General features: G+C 39.6%; 1 protein-coding gene and 1 non-coding gene across 9 annotated transcripts in view; one reads left to right on the forward strand and one right to left on the reverse strand.

Annotated features, from left to right (window-relative positions):
• AUH (AU RNA binding methylglutaconyl-CoA hydratase) overlaps nucleotides 1–23195 on the forward strand; it is a 219048-nt gene that overhangs the window by 29338 nt on the left and 166515 nt on the right. The gene's annotated exons all lie outside the window — the stretch shown is intronic.
• Nucleotides 19524–19655, reverse strand: LOC136143918 (small nucleolar RNA SNORA70). The gene has a single exon (XR_010658419.1). It is a non-coding gene; the product is annotated as a small nucleolar RNA SNORA70 (small nucleolar RNA).

Here is a 23195-nt window from a genome sequence, read left to right on the forward strand (position 1 = left end):
GGGTAGGATTTGCTAGACTGACTCAAAGAACTCAAGAAACTGCTTTACTTATTACTACTGGTTTATTATAAAGGCTACTACTCAGGAACAGCCAAAATGGTAGAATGCATAGGGCACATTGGACTGGAGGGTGTTAAGGAGCTTCCATGCCCTCTTGGGCATGATGCCCTCTCTAACATGTGTTCAACAACCTGGAGGCTTTTAAACCCAATTGTTAATGGGTTTTGTGGAGATTTCATTATACAGCCACAGTTGATTAAATAATTGGCCATTAGTGATTGAACTCAATGTCTGGTTCCTCTACCCTCTCCAGAGGTTGAAGGGTAGGGATAAAAAGTTCTAACCTGTAATCATGACTAACCTCCATCCTAAAACTTTTAAGGGGCTTTCCAATAGTTATCTCATTAACATGAGCTCTGGTATGGTTGAGAGGGGCTCAGTATGAATAAAAATAGATAGAAAATACTTCTATCATTCAGGAAATTCCAAGGGTTTTAAGAGCTCTGTACTAGGATCTCATGACAAAGACTGAATATGTTTTTATTATACACTAGGGTTTTTATGTATATCCAATTCTTTCAGCACCATTTATTGAAGACTAACTCTTTATCCATTGAATTATCTTAGTACCTTTCTAAAAAAATTCAGTTGACCATCTGAGTGTGAGTTATACCCAGACTGTGCTTTTCACTGTCTCAATTTCTGTGTCTTGAAATTGCTTGACTAAATTTATTCCTAAATATTGCATATTCTTGATGATACTGTAAAGTGACCTTTCATAATTTAGACTCTTAATTTTTATTGCTAGTGTATGGAAATACACTTGACTTTTATATATTGACTTTGTATCTTGTAGCCATATTAAACTCACTTTTTGGTTCTAGGAATCTCTTTTTGTAGATTCTTTGGGATTGTCTCTGTAGATATTCAAGTCATCTGTAAAGAAAGTTTTACTTCTTCCTTTCCATTATGTTGACCTTTTGTTAGATTCTTATTACATCAGTTAGGACCTTTTTTAGTGTTGAGTGCAAGTGGTGAGAATGTTAGGGGGAAGGTTTTATTGCTGTTTTTTTTGGTTTGTTTTGTTTTATTGTTTTTCAAGTTATGAACTGTTGAATTTTATCAAATCTTTTTTTTGTTTTTGCATCTATTTTGATGATTATATAGTTTTTCTTTCTGTTAATATGGTGAATTGATTGATTTTCAAGTAGGAAACAGACTTGTATTCCTGGAACACATCCTTCTTGATCATGATGTGTTAATGTTTTACGTATTGCTGGATTTGATTTGCCAAAATTTTGATGAATTTTGCAGCTTTGTTCATAAGGAAAGCTACTTTGTAGCTTTCTTTTCTTGTAATATTCCAGTCTCTCTTGGTGGTAAGGTGTTGCTGGTCTCATAAAATGAATTGGGAAATATTCCAATTTGTTTCTTCTGTTTTATCAGAAGAACTTGTGTTCTTCCTTTGTTTGTATTTCTTTGTTGTTCAGTAAAATGCACCAGCAAAGCCATATGGTCTGAGAGTTTTCTTTGTGGGAAGATTTTTAAATGTGAATTTAGTTTCTTTGGTAGATATAGGTCTGTTCAAGTTATCAATTTCTTTTTAAGTTTTGATAAATTGTGTCTTTTAAGGAAATTATCTGTTTTATCCAAGTTTCCAATTTTATTGGCATGAAGTTGCTTATAATATTACTTTTGTTGTTGTTATTCAGTCTCCCAGTTGTGTCTGAGTCTTTGCAGCCCCATGGACTACAGCACACCAGGCCTCTGTCTTTTACCATCTCCCAAAGTTTCCCCAAGTTCATGTCCTTTGCATCAAGGATGCCATCCTGCCATCTGATTCTCTGACACCCTCTTCTCCTGTCCTCAGTCTTTCCCAGCATCAGGGACTTTTCCAGTGAGTCAGTTGTTCACATTAGAGGACCAAAATACTGGAGTTCAGCTTCAGCATCAGTCCTTCCTATGAATATTCAGGGTTGATTTCCTTAAGATTGACTAGTTTGATCTCCTTACTGTCCAAGGGACTCTCAGGAGTCTTCTCCAGCACCATAGGTCAAAGGCATCAATTCTTTGGCGCTCTGCCTTCTTTATGGTTCAGCTCTCAGAACCCTGTGTGACCACTGGCAAGATCATTGCCTTGACTATACAGACCTTTGTTGGCAGAGTAATATCTCTGCTTTTCAACACACTGTCTAGGTTTGTCATACCTTTCCTGCCAAGAAGCAAACATCTTCTGATTTCATGGCTGCAGTCACCATCCACAGTGATTTTAGAGCCCCCAAAGAGGAAATCTGACACTACTTCCACCTTTTCCCCCTCTGTTTGCCATGAAGTCATGGGGCTGGATACTGTGATTGTAGTTTTTTTAATGTTTGGTATTAAGTTAGCTCTTTGACTCTCCTCCTTCACCCTCATCAAGAGGCTCTTTTAGTTCCTCCTCACTTTCTGCCCTTAGAGTGGTATCATCCGCTCATCTGAAGTTGTTGATGTTTCTGCCGCCTATCTTGATTCCAGCTTGTAACTCATCCAGCCTGGCATTTCTCATGATGTGCTCAGCATATAGATTAAATAAACAGGGTGACACCTGGTCATACTCCTTTCTCAATCTTGAACCAATTAATTGTTCCATACAGGGTTCTGACTGTTGCTTCTTGACCCATATACAGGTTTCTCAGGAGACAGGTAAGATAGTTTGTTATTCCTGTCTCTTTAAAAGCTTTCCACAGTTTATTGTGATCCATACAGTGAAAGGCTTTGGCCTAATCGATGAAACAGAGGTAGATGTCTCTCTGGATTTCCCAAACTTTCTCTGTGATTCAGCGAATGTTGGCAATTTACTCTCTGGTTCCTCTTCCTTTTCTAAACCCAGCAGATATCTGCAACTTCTTGGTTCGGATAATGCTGAAGCTCAGCATGAAAGATTTTAAGTATGACCTTACTAGCATAGGAGATGAGTGCAATTGTCTGATGGTTAGCACATTCTTTAGTACTACCGTTCTTGGGAATTGGCATAAGGATTGACCTTTTACAATCCTGTGGCCACTGCTGGGTCTTCCAGATTTGCTGACATAATGAGTGCACCACCTTGATGGGATCATTCTTTAGGGTTTTGAATAGCTGTACTGTAATTCTTTCACATCCACTAGCACTTTATAGCAGTTCTCCTAAGGCCCACTGGACTTTGCTCTCCAGAATGTGTGGCTCTGGGTGGCTGACCACACCACTGTAGAAATCTGGTTCATTTGGATCTTTTTTATACCATTCTTCCATGTATTCTTTCCATCTCTTCTTGATCTCCACCGTCTACTAGGTCTCTACTGTTTATGTCCTGTATTGTGTTCATCTTTGGTTAAAGTGTTCCCTTGATATCTCCAATTTTCCTCTAGTTCTTCCCCTTCCGTTGTCTTCCAGTTTTACACACTGTTTATTGAAGAAGGACCTCTTGTCCCTTTGTGCTGTTTTTGGAATTCTGCATTTGATTGGGTATACTTTCCCTTTCTCCCTTTCTCTTCACTTCTCTTCTTTCTTCATCTGTTTTCAGATAACCACTCAGATAACCACTTTACCCTCTTGCTTTTATTTTTCTTCAGGATGGTTTTGTTTGCTGCCTTCTGTACAATATTATTGTACAGTATTATCTATCTGTAGTTCTTCAGGCACTTTGTCTACCAGATCTAATCCCTTGAATCTATTTGTTACCTCCACTGCAGAATCATAGGGGATCTGATTTAAGTCATACCTGGCTGGCCTAGTGTTTTCCCCTACTTTCTGTAGTTTCAGCCTGAATTTTGCTATGAGAAGCTGATGATCTGAGCCACAGTCCACTCTAGGTCTTATTTTTGCTGACTGTGTACAGCTTCTGCATCTTCGGCTACCTTTAATGTATAATCAGTTTGATTTTGGTATTGGCTATTTGGTGATGTTCTTGTGTAAATTCATCTCTTGTGTTGATGAGAAGGGTATTTGCTATGATCAATGCATTCTCCTGGCAGAATTCAGTTAGCCTTTGTCCTACTTAGTTTTGTTCTCCAAGGTCAAGCTTGCCTGTTATTCCAGGTGTCTCTTGACTTCCTACTTTTGCTTTCTAATCTCCAGTGATGAGCAGAATATCTTTTTTGTGTGTGTTAGTTCTAGGAGGTCTTCTAGGTCTTCATAGAACTGATCAACCTCAGCTTCTTTGGCATCGGTGGTAGGAGCGTAGACTTGAATTACTCTGATATTGAATTGCTTGCCTTGAAAACAAATCGAGATCATTATGTCCTTTTTGAGGTTGCACCCGAGTACTGCATTTTGGACTCTCTTGTTGATTATAAGGGCTACTCCATTTCTTTTATGGGGCTCTAGCCCGCAGTAGTAGATATAATGGTCATCTTAATTAAATTTGCCCATTCCTGTCCATTTTAGTTCACCGGTTCCTAAGATGTAGATGTTTACACTTATCATCTTGGGCTTGACCACATTCCAATTTACCTTGATTACAGGAACCTGACATTCCAGATTCCTGTGCAATCGTGTTCTTTGCAGCGTTGGATTTTACTTTCATCAGCAGGCACATGCAAAACTGAGCGCCATTTCTGCATTGGTCCAGCTGCTTCATCCTTTCTGGGGCTGTTAGTAGTTGTCCTCCGCTCTTCCCAAGTAGCATATTGGACACCTTCAGATCTCAGGGACTCATCTTTCAGTGTCATGTTGTGTCCTTTTATGCATTCATGAGGTTCTCACAGCAGATATGCTTGGGTGGTTTGCCGTTCCCTCCTCCAGTGGATCATGTTTTGTCAGAACTCTCCACTTTGACCCGTCTGTCTTGGGTGGCCCTACATGGCACAGCTCATAGCTTCATCAAATTATGCAAGCATCTTCGCCACAACAAGGCAGTGATCTGTGAAGGGGATATTCCCTTATTATCCTCTTAATGTCTTTTGAATCTATAGTGATGGTTCCTCTTTCATTTTTGATATTGGTTATCTGTATCTTTTTTCAAAACTTCTGGCAAAACATTTATTACTTTTCTAGATCCTTTGAAATAGCTGGCTTGGTTTCATTGTTTCTTTTTTTCTTTTCTGTTTTCTGTGTCATTAATTTTTTAATTATTTTATTTTCTCTGCTTTGGGTTAAATTTACTTATTGTTTTATAGCTTCTTAATGTGGAACTTCTCTGGTAAAGGCTCAGTGGTAAAGAATACACCTGCCTACAATCTCTTAAAAACTTTTCTCAGTGCTTTCTTTTTTTCTTTTTCCTCTGAGACCCCTATAACTTGAATGTTGGTGGGTTTCATATTGTCCCAAAACTCTCTGAGGCTATCCTCAATCCTTTTCATTCTTTTTCCTTTATTCTGCTCTTCAGAAGTTATTTCAGCCATTCTACCCTCCAGAGCACTTACTGGTTCTTCTGCCTTAGTTATTCTACTATTGGTTCCTTCTAGGGTATTTTTAATGTCAGTAGTTGTTATTCAATTTCAGTAATTGTTGTTCACAATTCTCATGATGTACTCTTCATATAAGTTAAATAAGCAGGGTGACAATATACAGCCTTGATGTACTCCTTTCTCGATTTGGAACCAGTCTGTTGTTCCATATCCAGTTCTAACAGTGGCTTCCTGACCTGCATACAGGTTTCTCAAGAGGCAGGTAAGGTGGTCTGGTATTCCCATCTCTTTAAGAATTTCCCATAGTTTCTTGTGATCCACACAGTCAAAGGCTTTGGCTTAGTCAATAAAGCAGAAGTAGATGTTTTTCTGGAACTCTCTTGAATTTTCAATGATCCGACGGATGTTGGGAATTTGATCTCTGGTTCCTCTGCCTTTTCTAAAACCAGCTTGAACTTACGGAAGTTCATAGTTCACGTACTGTTAAAGCCTGACTTGGAGAATTTTGAGCATTACTTTACTAGCATGTGAGATGAGTGCAATTGTGGGGTAGTTTGAACATTCTTTGGCATTGCCTTTCTTTGGGATTGGAATGAAAACTGACCTTTTCCAGTCCTGTGGCCACTGCTGTTTTCCAAATTTGCTGACATATTGAGTGCAGCACTTTCACAGTATCATCTTTCAGGATTTGAAATAGCTCAACTGGAATTCCATCACCTCCACTAGCTTTGTTCGTAGTGATGCTTCCTAAGGCCCACTTGACTTCACATTCTAGGATGTCTGGCTCTAGGTGAGTGATCACACCATCCTGGTTATCTGGGTCATTAGGATATTTTTTGTGTAGTTCTTCTGTGTATTCTTGCCACCTCTTCTTAATATCTTCTGCTTCTGTTAGTTAAGTGAAGCCACTCAGTCCTGTCCGACTCTTTGCAACCCCATGGACTGTAACCTACCAGGCTCCTCAGTCCATGGAGTTTTCCAGGCAAGAATACTGGAGTGGGTTGCCATTTCCTGCTTCTGTTAGGTCCATACCATTTCTGGTCCTTTATTGTGCCTATCTTTGCATGAAATGTTCCCTTGGTATCTCTGATTTTCTTGAAGAGATCTCTATTCTTTCCCATTCTATTGTTTTTTTCTATTTCTTTACGTTGATCACTGAGGAAGGCTTTCTTATCTCTCCTTGCTATTCTTTGAAACTCTGCATTCAGATGAGTACATCTTTTCCTTTTCTCCTTTGCCTTTTCTCTTTTTCTCCTTTGCCTTTTGCTTCTCTTCTTTTCACAGCTATTTGTAAGGCCTCCTCAGACAACCATTTTGCCTTTTTGCATTTCTTTTTCTTGGAGATGGTCTTGATCCCTGCCTCCTATACAAAGTCATGAACCTCTGTCCATAGTTCTTCAGGCACTCTGTCTTATCACATCTAATCCCTTGATTCTGTTTGTCACTTCTACTGTATAATCATAAGGGATTTGATTTAGGTCATACTTGAATGATCTAGTGGTTTTCCCTACTTTCTTCAGTTTATATCTGAATCTGGCCAATAAGGAGTTCATGATCTGAACCACAGTCAGCTCCCTGTGTTGTTTTTGCCGACTACATAGAGCTTCTCCGTCTTTGGCTGCAAAGAATATAATTAATCTGATTTCAGTATTGACCATCTGGTGATGTCCATGTGTAGAGTCTTCTCTTGTGTTGTTGCAAGAAGGTGTTTGCTATGACCAGTATGTTCTCTTGGCAAAACTCTATTAGCTTTTGCCCTGCTTCATTCTATACTCCAAGGCCAAATTTGCCTCTTACTCGAGGTGTTTCTTGGCTTTCTACTTTTGCATTCCAGTCCCCTATGATGAAAAGGACATCTTTTTTGGGTGTTAGTTCTAGAAGGTCTTGTACGTCTTCATAGAACCGTTCAACTTCAGCTTCTTCAGCGTTGCTGGTCGGGGCATAGACTTGGATTACTGTAATATTGAATGGTTTTCCTTGGAAACAAACAGATTATTCTGTCATTTCTGAGATTTCATCCAAGTGTTGCATTTCTAATTCTCTTGTTGGCTATGATGGCTACTCCATTTCTTCTAAGGGATTCTTGCCCGCAGTAGTAGATATAATGGTCATCTGAGTTAAATTCACCCATTCCAGTCCATTTTATTCACTGATTCCTAGAATGTCTATGTTCACTCTTGCCATCTCCTATTTGATCACTTCCAATTTGCTTTAATTTCATGGACCTAACATTCCAGGTTCCTGTGCAGTCTTGCTCTTTGCATCATTGGACTTCACTTCCCTCACCAGTCCCATCCACAACTGGGTATTGTTTTTGCTTTGGCTCTGTCTCTTCATTCTTTCTGGGGTTCTTTCTCCACTGATCTCCAGTAGCATATTGGGCACCTACCAACCTGGGGAGGTCATCTTTCAGTGTCCTGTCTTTTGCCTTTTCATACTGTCCATGGAGTTCTGAATAAGAATACTGCAGTGGTTTGCCATTCCCTTCTCCAGTGGACCACATTTTGTCAGAACACTCCACCATGACCTCTCTGTCTTGACTAGCCCTACACTGCATGAATCATAGTTTCATTGAGCAAGAAAAGGCTGTGTCCGTGTGATCAGATTGGTTAGTTTTCTGTGATTGTGGTTATCATTCTGTCTGCCCTCTGATGGAGAAGGATAAGAGGCTTATGGAAGCTTCCTGATGGGAGAGACTGACTGAGGGGGAAACTGGGTCTTGTTCTGATGGGCAGGGCCATGCTCAGTAAATCTTTCATTTAACTTGCTGTTGATGGGCGGGGATGTGTTCCCTCCCTGTTATTTGACCTGAGGCCATACTGTGGTGGAGGTAATGAAGATAATGGGGGCCTCTTTCCAGAGGTCCCATGCATGTACCGCTGCACTGAGTGCCTCCCACCCTGCAGCAGGCCACCGCCAGCCTGCCCTCCGCTGGAGACTCGTGGACACTTAGGGCGGGTCTGGGTCGGTCTCTTGTGGAGTCACGGCTCCTTTCTCCTGGGTCCCGCTGTGCTCAAGGCTCTGTTTGTGCCCTCCCAGGGTCCGTTCTCTCACTCCTGTGTAAGTTCTGGTGGCTCCACGGTGGGGTTAATGGCAGCCTCCTCCAGGAGGGCTTATCTGTCCCTGGGTCTACTGCACCCAGAGCCTCTGCCCCTGCAGCAGTCCTCCGCTGACCCGTACCTCCACAGGAGATGCTCAGACACCTGTCTCGGTCTCTGTGGGGTCTCTGGGTCCTAGTGCACACAAGGTTTGTTTGAGCCCTCATAGCATCTCTGGTGGGTATGGGGCTTGATTCTAAACGTGATTTCACCCCTCCTATCATCTTGCTGGGGCTTCTCTGCCCTTGGACGTGGGGTATCTCCTCAAAGTTGCTCTAGTGCCACGTAGCTGCCTCTCCAGCACTACGCAGCCACCACTCCAGTGCCTACCGTCGTAGTGGGGCTTCTCTGTCCTTGGATGTGGGGTATCTCCTCAGAGTCCCTCCAGCACTGTGCAGAGAGTCACTTACAGGATAAACCCAAGGAGAGACATGTCTAGACACATATTAATCAAGCTAACAGAGATTAAACACAAAGAAAGAATATTAAAAGTAGCAAGGGAAAAGCAACAAGAAACATAAAGGGAAAATCCATACCATTAACAGTGGATCTTTCAGCAGAAACTGCAGGCGAGAAGGGAATGGCAGGATATATTTGAAGTACTGAAAGAATAAAGCCTACAACCAAGATTACTATACCCGACAAGGGTCTCATTCAAAATTGATGAAGGAATCAAAAGCTTTACAGACAAGCAAAAGTTTAAGAGAATTTTCCACTACTAGACCAGCTTTAAGAAATACTAAAGGGACTTATTTAGGCAGTAATCATGAGTGAAAGGAAAGACCCACAAAAACAAACCCAAAACAATTAAGAAAATGCCAATAGGAACATAGGTATCAACAATTACTTTAAATGTAAACAGATTAAACACACCAACCAAAAATACAGACTGACTGAATGGATACAAAAACAAGACCCATTTATATGCTGCCTACAAGAGGCCCACTTCAGACAGAGACACATGCAGTCTGAAAGTAAAAGGATGGGAAAGGATATTCCATGCAAATAGAAACCAAAAGAAAGCCAGAGTGACAATTCTAATTTCAGACAAAATAGACTTTAAAGAATACTGCAAGAGATAAAGAAGGACACTACATTATGATCAAGGGAACAATCCAAGAAGAAGACATAACAGTTGTGAATATTTATGCACCCAACATAGCATCTCAGTACATAAGGCAAACACTAACAGACATAAGAGGTGAAATTGATAGTGACACAATAATAGTAGGGGACTTTAACACCCCACTTACACAAATGGACAGACCATTAACATAGAAAATCAGTAAGGAAACACATACCTTAAACATTAGACCAAATGAACCTAATTGATATCTTCAGGATATTCCATCCAAATGCAAAAGAATACACTTTCTTCTCAAGTGCACATGGAATATTCTCCAGAATAGACCACATCGTGGCCACAAATATCAAGCCTCAGTACATTTAAGAAAATTGAAATCATATCAGGTGTCTTCTCTGACCACAACACTGTGAGACTGGATATCAACTCAGGCAAATAGACTGGGAAACAGTGGAAACAGTGGCAGACATTATTTTTGGGCTCCAAAATCACTACAGATGGTGACTGCAGCATTGAAATTAAAAGATGCTTACTTCTTGGAAGGAAAGCTATGACCAACCTAGACAGCTAAGCAGAAACATTACTTTGCCACAAACGTCCATCTAGTCAAGGCTATGGTTTTTCCAGTAGTCATGTATGGATGTGAGAGTTGGACTATAAAGAAAGCTGAGCACCAAAGAGTTGATGCTTTTGAACTGTGGTGTTGGAGAAGACTCTTGAGAGTCCCTTGGGCTGCAAGGAGATCCAACCAGTCCATCCTAAAAGGTCAGTCCTGGGTGTTCATTGGAAGGACTGATGTTGAAGCTGCAACTCCAATACTTTGGCCACCTGATGTGAAGAGCTGACTCATTGGAAAAGACCCTGATGCTGGGAAAGATTGAAGGTTGGAGGAGAAGGGGACGACAGAGAATGAGATGGTTGGATGGCATCAACGACTCGATGGACGTGGGTTTGGGTGGACTCCGGGAGTTGGTGATGGACAGGGAGGCCTCACGTGCTGCAGTCCATGCGGTCGCAAAGAGTTGGACACGACTGAGTGACTGGACTGAACTGAACTGAACAACTCAGGAAAGAAACTGCAAAAAACACACTCATGGAGATTAAATAATACATTACTAAATAAGAGGAGATTACTGAAGAAATAAGACGGGAACTCAAAAGATTCCTAGAAACAAATGACAATGAACACACAACAACCTTGGCCTATTTACAGTAGGTCCTTTACCCAGTACATTATGTCAGGCCATCAAGAAGATACTAAAAGGCTTTTCAACAGGGCTGGGTGTTGCAGGGAGGGGGAGTGCTGTGATTAAGTGTTAGGCTTTTAGTGAGCCTGTGTGTCTGAAATGTGAACTTCACAAGTGTTTCTCAGTGTTTTTTTTGACCCTTTAGGTAGGACTGGATGACTGAATGGGCTGGAATTGGGTATTTCCCTTCCTCTTGGTCAGTTAGCCTTTGGTTAATTAGTTTCCCCTGAAGGCAGACTTTGTTAAGGACAGAGTGCTCTGGTATTTCAAAATGGTTTCTTTTCCTCTTCCTCTGTCAGAAGGGAGAGGGGATTTGTCTCCAGTATTTACTTTGAGAAGCTGGTTAGGCTCTTGGAGGTAAATCTCACGAAATTTTTGGGTACCCCTAGAGTTTTTAACCCTCAGGGTTAAAATAGAGAGGGGGATGGTGGGAGAAAGAATAGAGCTACAGGGCTAAGTATCCCCAAATGCAATTGTAGAAATACGTTCAAATGTATTAGCTATCATGGTGAATGCAAGTGTACTAAATTCTTTAATTAGAAGACAAATAGTAGCTGACTTAAATTATCACTAAGCTACTCAAAAGAAACACCTAAAACATAAGGATGTTGAAAGTTGAGTAGAAAAAGATATACCAATCTAATTCTGACTAAAACAAAGCTGGTAAAGCTGGTAAAACTGTACTGATATCAAATGAAATAGATTTTCAAACAAATTTTTATCAGAATAGTAATTATTAGAGATAAAGAAGGTCACTAGATAATGACAAAAGTTTAAATTTCCTTGGTAGAGTGATGATTCTGAACTTTTATGCTGTTAGAAACAGCCTCAAAATATACAGTGTAAAAATTCACGTCACTCTAAGGAAAAAAGGACATATCCACCACCATAATTAGATTCTTTTTTAGCACCTTTCTTAGTTATTAATAGATTAAACAAGAAACAAGAAAGTCTGTTTGAATAGAAAGAAAGAATATTTGAATGGGTTAATAAACTTATCATCAGAGTCCCCTGGACCCAGATTTAGTTTACTGGTTTCTTTTTTGAACAATTCTACTTGGATTTGTTGGATTGATGCTTTATGGCTTTCTTTCTGTCTTAGAGGTCTTCTGAAGAACAGAAAATTTCCGTTAAAATAGAAAATTAAAACTCCTTTTCTCTTATAGTGTATATCTTATGGGTCTTTTGGACCTTTTTATGAATCTAAGATGCTGTGGGTTCTTATATCACTTTATCTGTGTATAGGTAATTTTACCATCCTAGAATAATTTTTATCATCACTCTTTAATTATTCCCAACTATATTAAGACTAAAATAAAATGAAAGGATGATGGAATCATCTAGAAAGATGTTATAGTAGTCAAGTCATTGCTATTGCATTATCTTTGATTTTATTACAGTACCTCAAGAGTTGCACATATTTTAAGAAAATACAGATGAAGTCTGGAGGTACCATCTTTGTAGTCATTTTAGTTTTTGTTGAACACAACTGAGAATTTAATAGTTTTCATTTTCTACATGTAATGGTACAAAAGTAGAAAAGTTGACGGAGGAAGGCATTTCAGCTATTAAATGGGTAAAATGATGGTCAACAGAGGCAGCAGACTCTAGGCCCTAATTATTATGGTGAACTTGATCATGTGAGCGACGTCTTAGACTGTGAGTCACCAAGCAGCAATATCCTAGATGAATTTTCTTTGAACTCAAGAATTGATGAGTGACCAGTGTGTTTCTGCAATATTCTGTGATAAGAAGTTGGACTCTTCAGTTTTGTTAAAAGAATATGTGACTTATTCTTGCATTACATATAATGTTGTGCATGAACATTTACTTGATACAGCTTATAATTGAAGAGTGTTGAATTAAAGTGTGTATACAAAGGTGATAGGAAGTGAATATATGATTTAGGAGAGAAAGCAAAACATTGGATCATTTTGATGTATGTTTATAAGTCTAAAAATGAATGTTTACAACCAAGGAACAAACAATATGGCTGTCCTTCTCAGCAAGTTTATGAGACATCAAAATTTTGAAAAAGCACTGCATTTCTACAGTGCAGATTCAAGAAGTAGTAGTAATGATTATCTAGTAGAGATATAATTGAAATCTGGAATCAGATTTTATAAAACTATATGTCCCAGATTCATGCATGTCAGTTGGTGACCAGTTTCATTCTCTTTTCATGTGTGTTTGTGTTTGTATGTGTGTGTGATGTGTGTGAGTGTATATATACACACAGTATGCATTTGTAATGTGTATGTATCAAACACATATCATGTACATACACATGGAACTATAAAATAAGAATACAGATTTTCTGTATTTAAATTTTGATTAAACTTTTCAGTTAATTTGCTTTTTTACTATATCCTTTTATTTTTCTGTAAATTATGTGCTGGGTGCTTAGTTGCTCAGTCATGTCCGACTCTTTGGGACCCCATGGGCTGTAGCTCGCCGTGCTTCTCTGTCTATGGGATTTCCCAGGCAAGAATACTGGAGTGGGTTGCCATTTCCTTCTCCAGGGGATCTTCTCAACCCAGAGATCAAACCTGCATCTCTTGCATTGGCAGGCAGATTCTTTACTACTGTGCCACCTGGGAAACCCCTTGAATTAGTTATAAAATGACCTAAATATTAAATAAAACACAAAGAGTCTATCAGCCCAGCTGATTAAGGGTGTTGATTATTTTTCCTGGCCTACTGAGGGTTAATATATTGTACCTGTGTGGATCATTGCCCTCAGCAGTTGATGACTGTGCATCTCTTTCAAGTGCACATGAAATATTCATGAAAATTAGCCATCTGCTTGGCTATAAAGCCTCCACAGATTTCAAAGACTGAGTTCTGTGACTACAGGCAGTTAAGATACAAGTCATTTACAAAAGGTAATTAGAAAAAGTCCCCTACAGGGGGAAATTTAAAATAACTTCTAAATAACTTACAGCTCAACAAAGGAATCTTAATGTAAATTAGGGCATATTCAGAATTAAATTCTAACAAAATACTTCAAAAGTTGTGTAATGTAGTTAAGATTGTACTTTAAGAATAAATGCTCAAGATGAATAAACTAAGAATCCAATTTTAAAAAATGACAAAAGTGATTACAGAATAAACTCAGAGTAGAAGGAAGAAACTGAAGATGAACATAAACTTATGACATGGAAAACACTCAGTAAGTACTAAGAATAATAAAGTCCAAAGCTGGTTTTTGAAAGTCAGAAAGTCAAACTTCTGGTAAGATTTATCAATGGTGAGGGAATAACTAAACAATATTCAGATTGAAAAAGGATGCCATAGGTATAAATTTCACAGAGATTAATTTGGTAAAATAATATTAAGAATAACTGATGTCAATGAATTTGATATTTTAGGTGGACTAGGTAAACTATTGGAAAATGAAACTTAACCAAAACCGACTTAAGAAATTGAAAACTTAACTAGTCTTATAACAATGAAAACTCTTGGTCTCCATGACTGCAGAGGAATATTCTATTCACACATTTCATTGAACAGATAATTGCAATCTTACATATATTATTTGATAAGTGAAAAAGGAAGACCTTTTCTCAGCTGTTTTTGTGAGACTAGGATAACACTACTACAACCACCGTGCAAGAGCAGTACAGGATAGGAAAACAGATACATCTTCTGGTCTTAGATGGGCAGCTCCCCAGGACAGCATCTACTCCATCTGGTGCTTTTTGGAGATTAAGATGCAGATTGAGGCACCTGGAAATCCTTGCTTATCTTGACCTGATGTTTTGGTTGGATGGAAGAGATTAAAGCCTGTTTGGAGTGGGACCACAGAAGACCATGGTGCTTTGGATTGATAGCACATGTCCATAAACTGAAACAATTCACTGTACAGTTATGTTCTACAAAATTGAGATATTTCATCTTTTACTGTACTGAGAAAAGTGCAGCTTAAAGCCACCTTGTCTCACCCATTAGCTGAGCGGACCTGTGTGTGACAGTGCCAGGCACTGGTGATAATGTAGAGCAAATGCCCTGCTGGTGACAGTGTGTGGAGGTGGAAATATTTTGGAAAAACAGTTTGGCATTAACTTTTGAAGATCATTGCACTTCACATGACCCAGCAACTACATTTCTGAGGGAAATGACTTAAACCAGTGATTCTCCCAGACTGCAGTTGGGATCTCCTCTAGGCATTCCGGAGATACAGATTGTTTTAAAGGAATCTAGCTGATAATGCAACTTATATGCATTTTTTCTTAGAACTTTTCAGTTTGATGTTTAACTTTACCATCTGCTCTTTCATAGTTGCCCCCCTGCCTTTTTTTCTTTTTTTCTTTTTTTTGCTTCCTTGCTTCAGGGAGGGAGAAAGCTATGACTTGCCATAAAAGAACTGTTTACAATACCCACGTTGAGAATTTCAACTAGGATCCTTATTTTGGCAGTGTCCAGTTCTTTGTTTTCAGCATGATTTAAAGACAATGTAGTTTTTATGGAATTGTTAAATTGCTTTATTAACAATTGTTAAATTGTTCAGTTGTTCAATTGCTTCTTGACTATTATGTGATTTTTCAAGAGCTGACTCTAAAGGAGTTGAAAGAATTGGGAGACATTGCTGAAATATTCTAGCAATAAGTGATTTCATTCATACATATATGAAATAATAAAAGGAGGGTAGGTAGTCTCATCTGTCTTATAGAGATAACCTTTTCCACAAAAGTTTACTTTTAGTACCTAGTTGTCAGATATGTATTTTTGCTTCAATCAACTGTATGCTAATAATACTTGTAATCAAAAGTCAATCCAGAAGAAAACTTTTAAACTTAGTGCTTCATGGTTACAAGGAATTTAATAAAAATCAATTCTATTTGTATATATGTTTTGTTGCATAGAAATGTGACAGAGTGATCAAAAGATTTTTAAGCATAAAAGCTGATGGTACCAGAAAAAAAAATCACGGAAAAGTGCTATAGGAATATAACACTTCATAAAATTGTTCATAAAGAAAGTAAATGATGTGGTATTTCTGTTGTTAAGCAAGGATTTGTGTGTTTTAGACATGAATGATTTTGAGAATCAGTCGCTGTGGTGTGTAGATTCTGCTGGATACATTGACAGAGATATACATTAATTGTATTTTAAGGTGCTAGTGTTTATAGTGTACTGCAATCTTTGCAACTTTTATTTTTTAAAACTATATGTATATTTATTTATTTTTGGCTGCACTGGGTGTTTGTTGCTGTGCACAAGTTTCCTCTAGTTGTGGAGAGAACAGACTGCTTTCCGATGGAACATGTGGCCTTCTTGCTGCGGTGCTGGCGTCTCTTGTTGTGGAGCTGGGGCTGTAGCGCGTGTGGGCTTCAGTAGTTGCGGTATGCAGGCTTTAGGGCCTTTACATAGCATCTGTTTAAACTTAAATTATGAAAAATTTTAGATGTCAGTATAAAAATGTTCGAGGTAGTATATTGTCTTTCAAAATTCTGTGCAGCAGTAATGGAAACAAAAAAAGTTGAAGACCACTGAATATTGCTATATTAGATAATAGGTCTCAAGGGGGATTGTAACACTCAATGGGGAACATACTGGAATTTGAGCAGGCATTTTTGCTTGTCATGATGATTGAGGGGCTTTACTGTCACTTGATTATTGGGAGCCAAGGAAGCTAGATATCCTGCAGTGTACAACAAACAATATTGTAGTTGTTTCCCATAAGTTTTCTAAAGTCTTACTGGACTAGGCCATAGCAAATATAAATAAGTAGAAATTTACTACACAATACTCCTAGAGCATATTCAAAAGAAGGAATTTATTTTTTAAAAAAAGCCCAAGAATTTTAAGAGAGGACCATTTTAGTGGACAATATTTAAATGAAATAGATACTCTCTCAGAATTGTTAAATAATGTATTAACTCTGGGCATTGTCTTCTTGGGACATTACATTTCTAATTACTATGTTTAGTTGAAAAGAGTGTGCAGTACAGGAGCAATATAAGCAATTAAAATGTATAACTTAGAACCAAATATTAAATTATCAGGAACTTACAAACTACAGAGATCTCACTGAATTTTATTATATTTTGTCAGTAAGAACAGTGTGATCATACTATTTAGTGTTGTAACATGGTTCAGATCTTCTACTCCAGATTCACATTTCCTGATTGTTTTACTCCTGAACATTTATTGCTCTTTATGTAGGTTATTTATTATATTTATTTTTTACTGTCTTTTGTCCCTTTTACTTAGAGACATACTGTAAGAGGAAAGATTGGAAGACAGAAAGAGCAGCTCTTTCGAGGAGTCTAGCTTATTAAAAAATAAAAGAGAAAATTGGTGGTAGCTGGATCAGGTAATTGTGTATGGGGATCAGGAATTTTTTTTTTTTTCATTTGTCTTTTGGGGCAGGACATTAGGATTTATTGGTAGTCGTGAGTAAGGAGGGAAAAATACAAGCTTCACGAGTGTAGGTTCCACCATTTGTCCTGTGGGCCACAATTAGAGATGTATTAGGTTGGGTCAACACTCCAGTACTCTTGCCTGGAGAATCCCAGGGAGGGAGCCTGGGGGAGCCTGGTGGGCTGCCGTCTATGGGGTCGCACAGAGTCGAACACAACTGAAGCGACTTAGCAGCAGCAGCTGCAGCAGGTTGGTTCAAAAGTAATTGCAGTTTTGCATCGTTGAACTTTGCCGTTTTATGTTGAAATACATTCTTAAATAAAATAAATGTCGTTATGTTATACATCATTTTAATACTAATTTTAGCTTTATTTTCTTTTTTTGCTGATGACTTATTACATGCTGTTTATGATTTTAGACTGTAGAAATAATGTTAAGACAAAAAGCAAATCCAAGCAGTTTTTTACTTTGAGTTCAAAATGGATCATACAGCAGCGGAGACAAATCACAACATCAACAGTGCCTTTGGCCCAGGAACTGCTAATGGAGTAGAGCACGGTGGTGGGTCAAGAAGTTTTGCAAAGGAGACGAGAGCCTTGAAGATGAGGAGCGTAGTGGCCACCATCGGAAGTTGACAGTGACCAGTTGAGAGCAATCATTGATGCTTGTCCTCTTACAACTACACAATAAATTGTCAAGGAACTCAATGTTGACCATTCTATGGTCATTCGGCATTTGAAGCATATTGGGAAAGTGCCTTGTGAGCTGATTGCAGGTCAAAAAAATTGTCATATTGAAGCGTCATCTTCTCTTACTCTTTGCAACAATGACCCGTTTCTCTGTCAGATTGTGACATAAGACAAAAAGTGTATTTTATATGATAACCAGTGACAACCAACTCAGTGGTTGGACCAAGAAGAAGCTCCAGAGCACTTCCCAAAGCAAACTTGAACCCAACATCATGGTCACTGGTTGGTGGTCTGCTGCCCAATTGATCCACTACAGCTTTCTGAATTCAGTCAAACCATTACAACTGAGAAGTTTGCTTGGCAAATTGATGAGATGCAGCAAAAACTGCAATTCCTGCAGTTGATATTGTCAACAGAATGGGCCCAGTTCTTCTGCCTGGCTACGTCCGATCACACATTGAACAACCAACGCTTCAAAAGTTGAACGAACTGGCCTAAAAAGTTTTGCCTCGTCTGCCACATTCACGTGATCACGGTACTAACTGCACCTAGACAGCTTTTTGCAGGGAAAACACTTCCACACCCAGCAAGAGGCAGAAAATGCTTTCCAAAACTTCTTCGAATCTTGAAGCACGAACTTTAAAAAAAAAATTAATTTATTTATTTTAATGGGAAGGTAATTACTTTCTAGTATTATGGTGCTTTTTGCCACACATGGACATGAATCAGCCATGGGTGCATCTGTGTCCCCCCATCCTGAACCCCACCTCCCTCCCCACCGCATCCTTCTGGGTTGTCCCAGAGCACCGGCTTTAAGTGCCCTGCTTCATGCATCAAACTTGTACCGGTCATCTGTTTTACTTATGGTAATGTACATGTTTCAATGCTATTCTTTCAAATAATCCCACCTTCACCTTCTCCCACATAGTCCAAAAGCCTGTTCTTGACATCTGTGTCTCTTTTGCTGTCTTTCATACAGGATTGTCACTTGTGTCTTTCTAAATCTCATATATATGCATTAGTATACTATATTGGTGTTTCTCTTTCTGACTTACTTCACTCTATATAATAGGCTCTAGTTTCATCCCCCTCATTAGAACTGACTCAAATGTATTCTTTTTTATAGCTGAGGAATATTCCATTGTGTATATGTGTCACAACTTTCTTATCCATTTGTCTGCTGATGGTTGCTTCCATGTCCTAGCTGTTGTAAACAGTGAAGTATGAATTTTTTATGCTACGGAAATGAACAAACATTTCTTGTTGGTAAAAATGTGTTGATTTTAATGGTTCCTATTTTGATTAATGAAGATATATTTGAACCTGGTTATAATGATTTAAAATTCACATCTGAAACCATAGTTACTTTTGTACCAACCTAATATTTGACTACCCATCATCCAGGATGATCCACTTTTCTGCTACCATGTCTTCAGATTCTTCTACTTCTTGGAGATGTGGCTCTTAAGGGGCCAAGGAACTTGAACGTGGCCCTGTGTGGGGCCTTAGTCATCATGTTCCTTGTTTTGCAGCTTAGTGCAGATGGGCATGATAACTTGGTCAGTGTGGACCGTGGCCAGTGTGCGCTGCGGCTTTCCAAAGGCACCCTGCATACCTGTCTGGAACTTAGACTGGGGACACCAGGATGTCCGACATGAATGTCCACTGGAAGGGGCTGTCTTCATGGTCCTTTAAGGCAACTGGCTGCATGCACTACCGAAGAGGCTGCATTTTCCAGCCATTCCAGCCATTGCACACCAGGCCCCCACAGAGAAAAGGAGCACAGTGTACCTGATTGGCTGCAGAAGGAATTTTGTCTTCTCTGGTGGCTGAAATAAAGAATCCACCTGTCACTGCAGGGGACTCAGATTTGATTCCTGAATTGGAAAGATCACCTGGAGAAGGAAATGGCAACCCACTTCAGTATTCTTGCTTGGGAAATCCTGTGGACAGAGGAGCCTGGTGGGCTATAGTCCCTGGGGTCACAAAAGAGTTGGACCTGACTTAACAACTCAACAGCAACAACATTATATAGGAAAATTGCATGAAGTTTAAGTAATAAATTTCTACAAAATGAACTCACCTGTGCAGTCACCACTCAAACTAAGGAATGAACACTACCATTACCAGCACACTATAATCCATTCCATATGCCTTTTCCTATCATTAACCATCTCTCACCCAAAACTAATGGAGATTTTTGTGATTTTTATTACCAAATAATAATTTTGCCTGTTTTCAAACTTTCTGTAACTAAAAATTTCAAGTATGTATTTTTTAAGGTTGATGTTTTCTCAACATGTTTGTGGGATTCGTTGCATAGTCTTCATCTTGGAATAGTATATTCATATTCCTTGGGGCAGTATTTTATAGTTTATTCATTTTGCTGTTGATGAATGTTTGGGGTGTTGCTGGTTCCAGCTATTCTAAATAATGCTTCTGTGAATATGTTTCTGCATGTCTTCTGCTGTAAATATCATGCATTTCTGTTGGGTGTGTGCATGTGGGGTGAAATTGCTTTTCCAAAGTGATTTTTACCAGTTTTATTCCCAACAGTATTAAATCAGAGTTCCTGTTGCTCTGTGCCTTCACCAGGGCTTCTCTGGGGCTCAGTCAGTAAAGAATCTGCCTACAGTGCAGGAGATTGCCTGCAACATAGGAGACATGGGTTTGTTCCCTGGGTTGGGAAGATGAATCCCCTGGAGAAGGAAGTGGCTACCCACTCCAGTGTTCTTGCCTGGGAAATCCCATGGATGGAGGAGCCTGGTGGGCTGTACAGTCCATGGGACTGTGAGAGTCCTACATGACTGGAGTGACTGAAAACAACCACCAGACCTTCACCAGCACTTTACCACTGTATTGCTTATAAACCTGTCTATGTCTGTAATTGGCGTTTCCTTGATGATTGTTGTTGTTTAGTCGCCAAGATCATCGAAAAAGCAACAGGGTTCCAGAAAAACATCTGCTTTATTGATTACACCAAAGGCTTTGACTGTGTAGATCACAACACACTGTGGAAAATTTTTAAAGAGATGGGAATACTCGACCACCTTATCTGCCTCCTGAGAAATCTGTATGCAGGTCAAGAAGCAATAGTTAGAGAACTGGACATAGAACAACAGACTGGTTCCAAATCAGGGAAAGAGTACATCAGGGCTGTATACTGTCACCCTACTTATTTAACTTATATGCAGGGTACATCATGCGAAGTGCCAGACTAGATGAAGCATAAACTGGAGTCAAGATTGCTGGGAGAAATATCAATAACCTCAGATACGCAGATGACACCTCTCTTATGGCAGAAAGCCAAGAAGTACTAAAGAGCCTCTTGATGAAAGTGAAAGAAGAGAGTGAAAAAGTTGGCTTAAAACCCAACATTCAGAAAACTAAGATCATGGCATCCGGTTCCATCACTTCATGGCAAATAGATGGGGAAACAATGGAAACAGTAAGAGACTATTTTTGGGGGCTCCAAAATCACTGCAGATGGTGATTGCAGCCATGAAATTAAAAGACGCTTATTCCTTGAACGAAAAGCTATGACCAACCTAGACAGCATATTAAAATTTAGCAGAGACATTATTTTGCTAACAAAGGTCCATCTAGTCAAAGCTATGGTTTTTCCAGTAGTTAGGTCTGGATATGAGATTTGGACTATAAAGAAAGCTGAGTGCCAAAGAGTTGATGCTTTTGAACTGTGGTGTTGGAGAAGACTCTTGAGAGTCTCTTGGACTGCATGGAGATCCAACCAGTCCATCCTAAAAGAGATCAGTCCTGAATATTCATTGAATGGACTGATGCTGAAGCCGAAACGCTGATACTTTGGCCGCTTGATGTGAAGAGCTGACTTATTAGAAAAGTCCCTGATGCTGGGAAAGCTTGAAGTCAGGAGGAGAAGGGGACGACAGAGGATGAGATGGTTGGATAGCATCATCAACTCAATGGACATGAATTTGAGCAAGCTCCAAGAGTTGGTGATGGAAAGGGAAGCCTGGCGTGTTGCAGTCCATGGGGTTCGCAAAGAGGCGGACACGACTGAGTGACTGAACTGAACTGAGTCCCCAAGTTGTGCTTGACTCTTTTGCAGTGGTCCCAGCCTCATTTACTGGAATGTTCCAGCAGTGCCATCTTTGTCATAAGTCAAGCAGGTGTTTCCTGGACTTGCTGTTCTGCTCCTTTGCTCTGTTTCTCTGTCTTTGAGTAAACATCACATTTTGTTATTTACTATAGCTTTATAATCATTTTACTTGTCTTCTTCAAGCTTGTTTGTTATTGGGCTTTTGCATATCTACTTTGTCAACTTCTAGGAAGTGTTAGGATTTTGATTGGTACCACATTGAATATTAATTTGGAGAGAATTTACATCTTTTAGTATAGAGTCTTCTAACACATGATGAACACAATATATTCCTTCGTTTATTTTGTTGTTGTTGTGCCACTAGGTCATGTCCGACTCTTTTGTGAACTACCAGGTCCCTCTGTCCATGGGATTTCCCAGGCAAGAATACTGGAATGGGTTGACATTTCCTTCTCCAGGGAATCTTCCTGACCCAGAGATCAAACCTGGGTCTCTTGCTTGGCAGGTGGATTCTTTACCACTGAGCCACCTGGGAGGCCCCTCCATTTATTTAGGACTTATTTAATTTTTACTTCGTAGGTGTTTTGTTTTTTTTTTGTTCAGTTCAGTAACTCAGTCGTGTCCGACTCTTTGCGTCACCATGAATCAGCAGCACGCCAGGCCTCCCTGTCCATCACCAACTCCCACAGTTTACTCAGATTCATGCCATCAGTGATGCCATCCAGCCATCTCATGCTCTGTCGTCCCCTCCTCCTCCTGCCCCCAATCCCTCCCAGCATCAGGGTCTTTTCCAATGAGTCAACTCTTCGCATGAGGTGGCCAAAGTTTTGGAGTTTCAACTTCAGCATCCGTCCTTCCAAGGAACACCCAGGACTGATCTCCTTTAGGATGGACTGGTTGGATCTCCGTGCCATCCAAGACACTCTCAAGAGTCTTCTCCAACACCACAGTTCAAAAGCACTTAGCCAGTTATTTATTTTTGGTTATGTCAGGTCTTCCTTGTGACAGGCGACTCCTCTCTGGTCGTGGCGTGTGGACTGCAGGGTGTGTGTGCTCTGGTTTCCAGCACACGGTCTCTCTAGTTGAGGTACCGAGCCCTTAGTTGTCCCACAGCATGTGGGATCCTAGGTCCCCAACCTGGGATTGAACCCGCGTCCCCAGCGTTGGAAGGGGGATTCTTAACCTGGGGACCATCAGGGAAGTCTTTTTGTTTGTTTTTGTGTCAAGATTTTATGCATCTTTTGTTATATTTATTCCTTGACTCTGA

This window comes from Muntiacus reevesi, chromosome 10 (genome assembly GCF_963930625.1).
Source record: "Muntiacus reevesi chromosome 10, mMunRee1.1, whole genome shotgun sequence".
Classification (NCBI taxonomy): domain Eukaryota; kingdom Metazoa; phylum Chordata; class Mammalia; order Artiodactyla; family Cervidae; genus Muntiacus; species Muntiacus reevesi.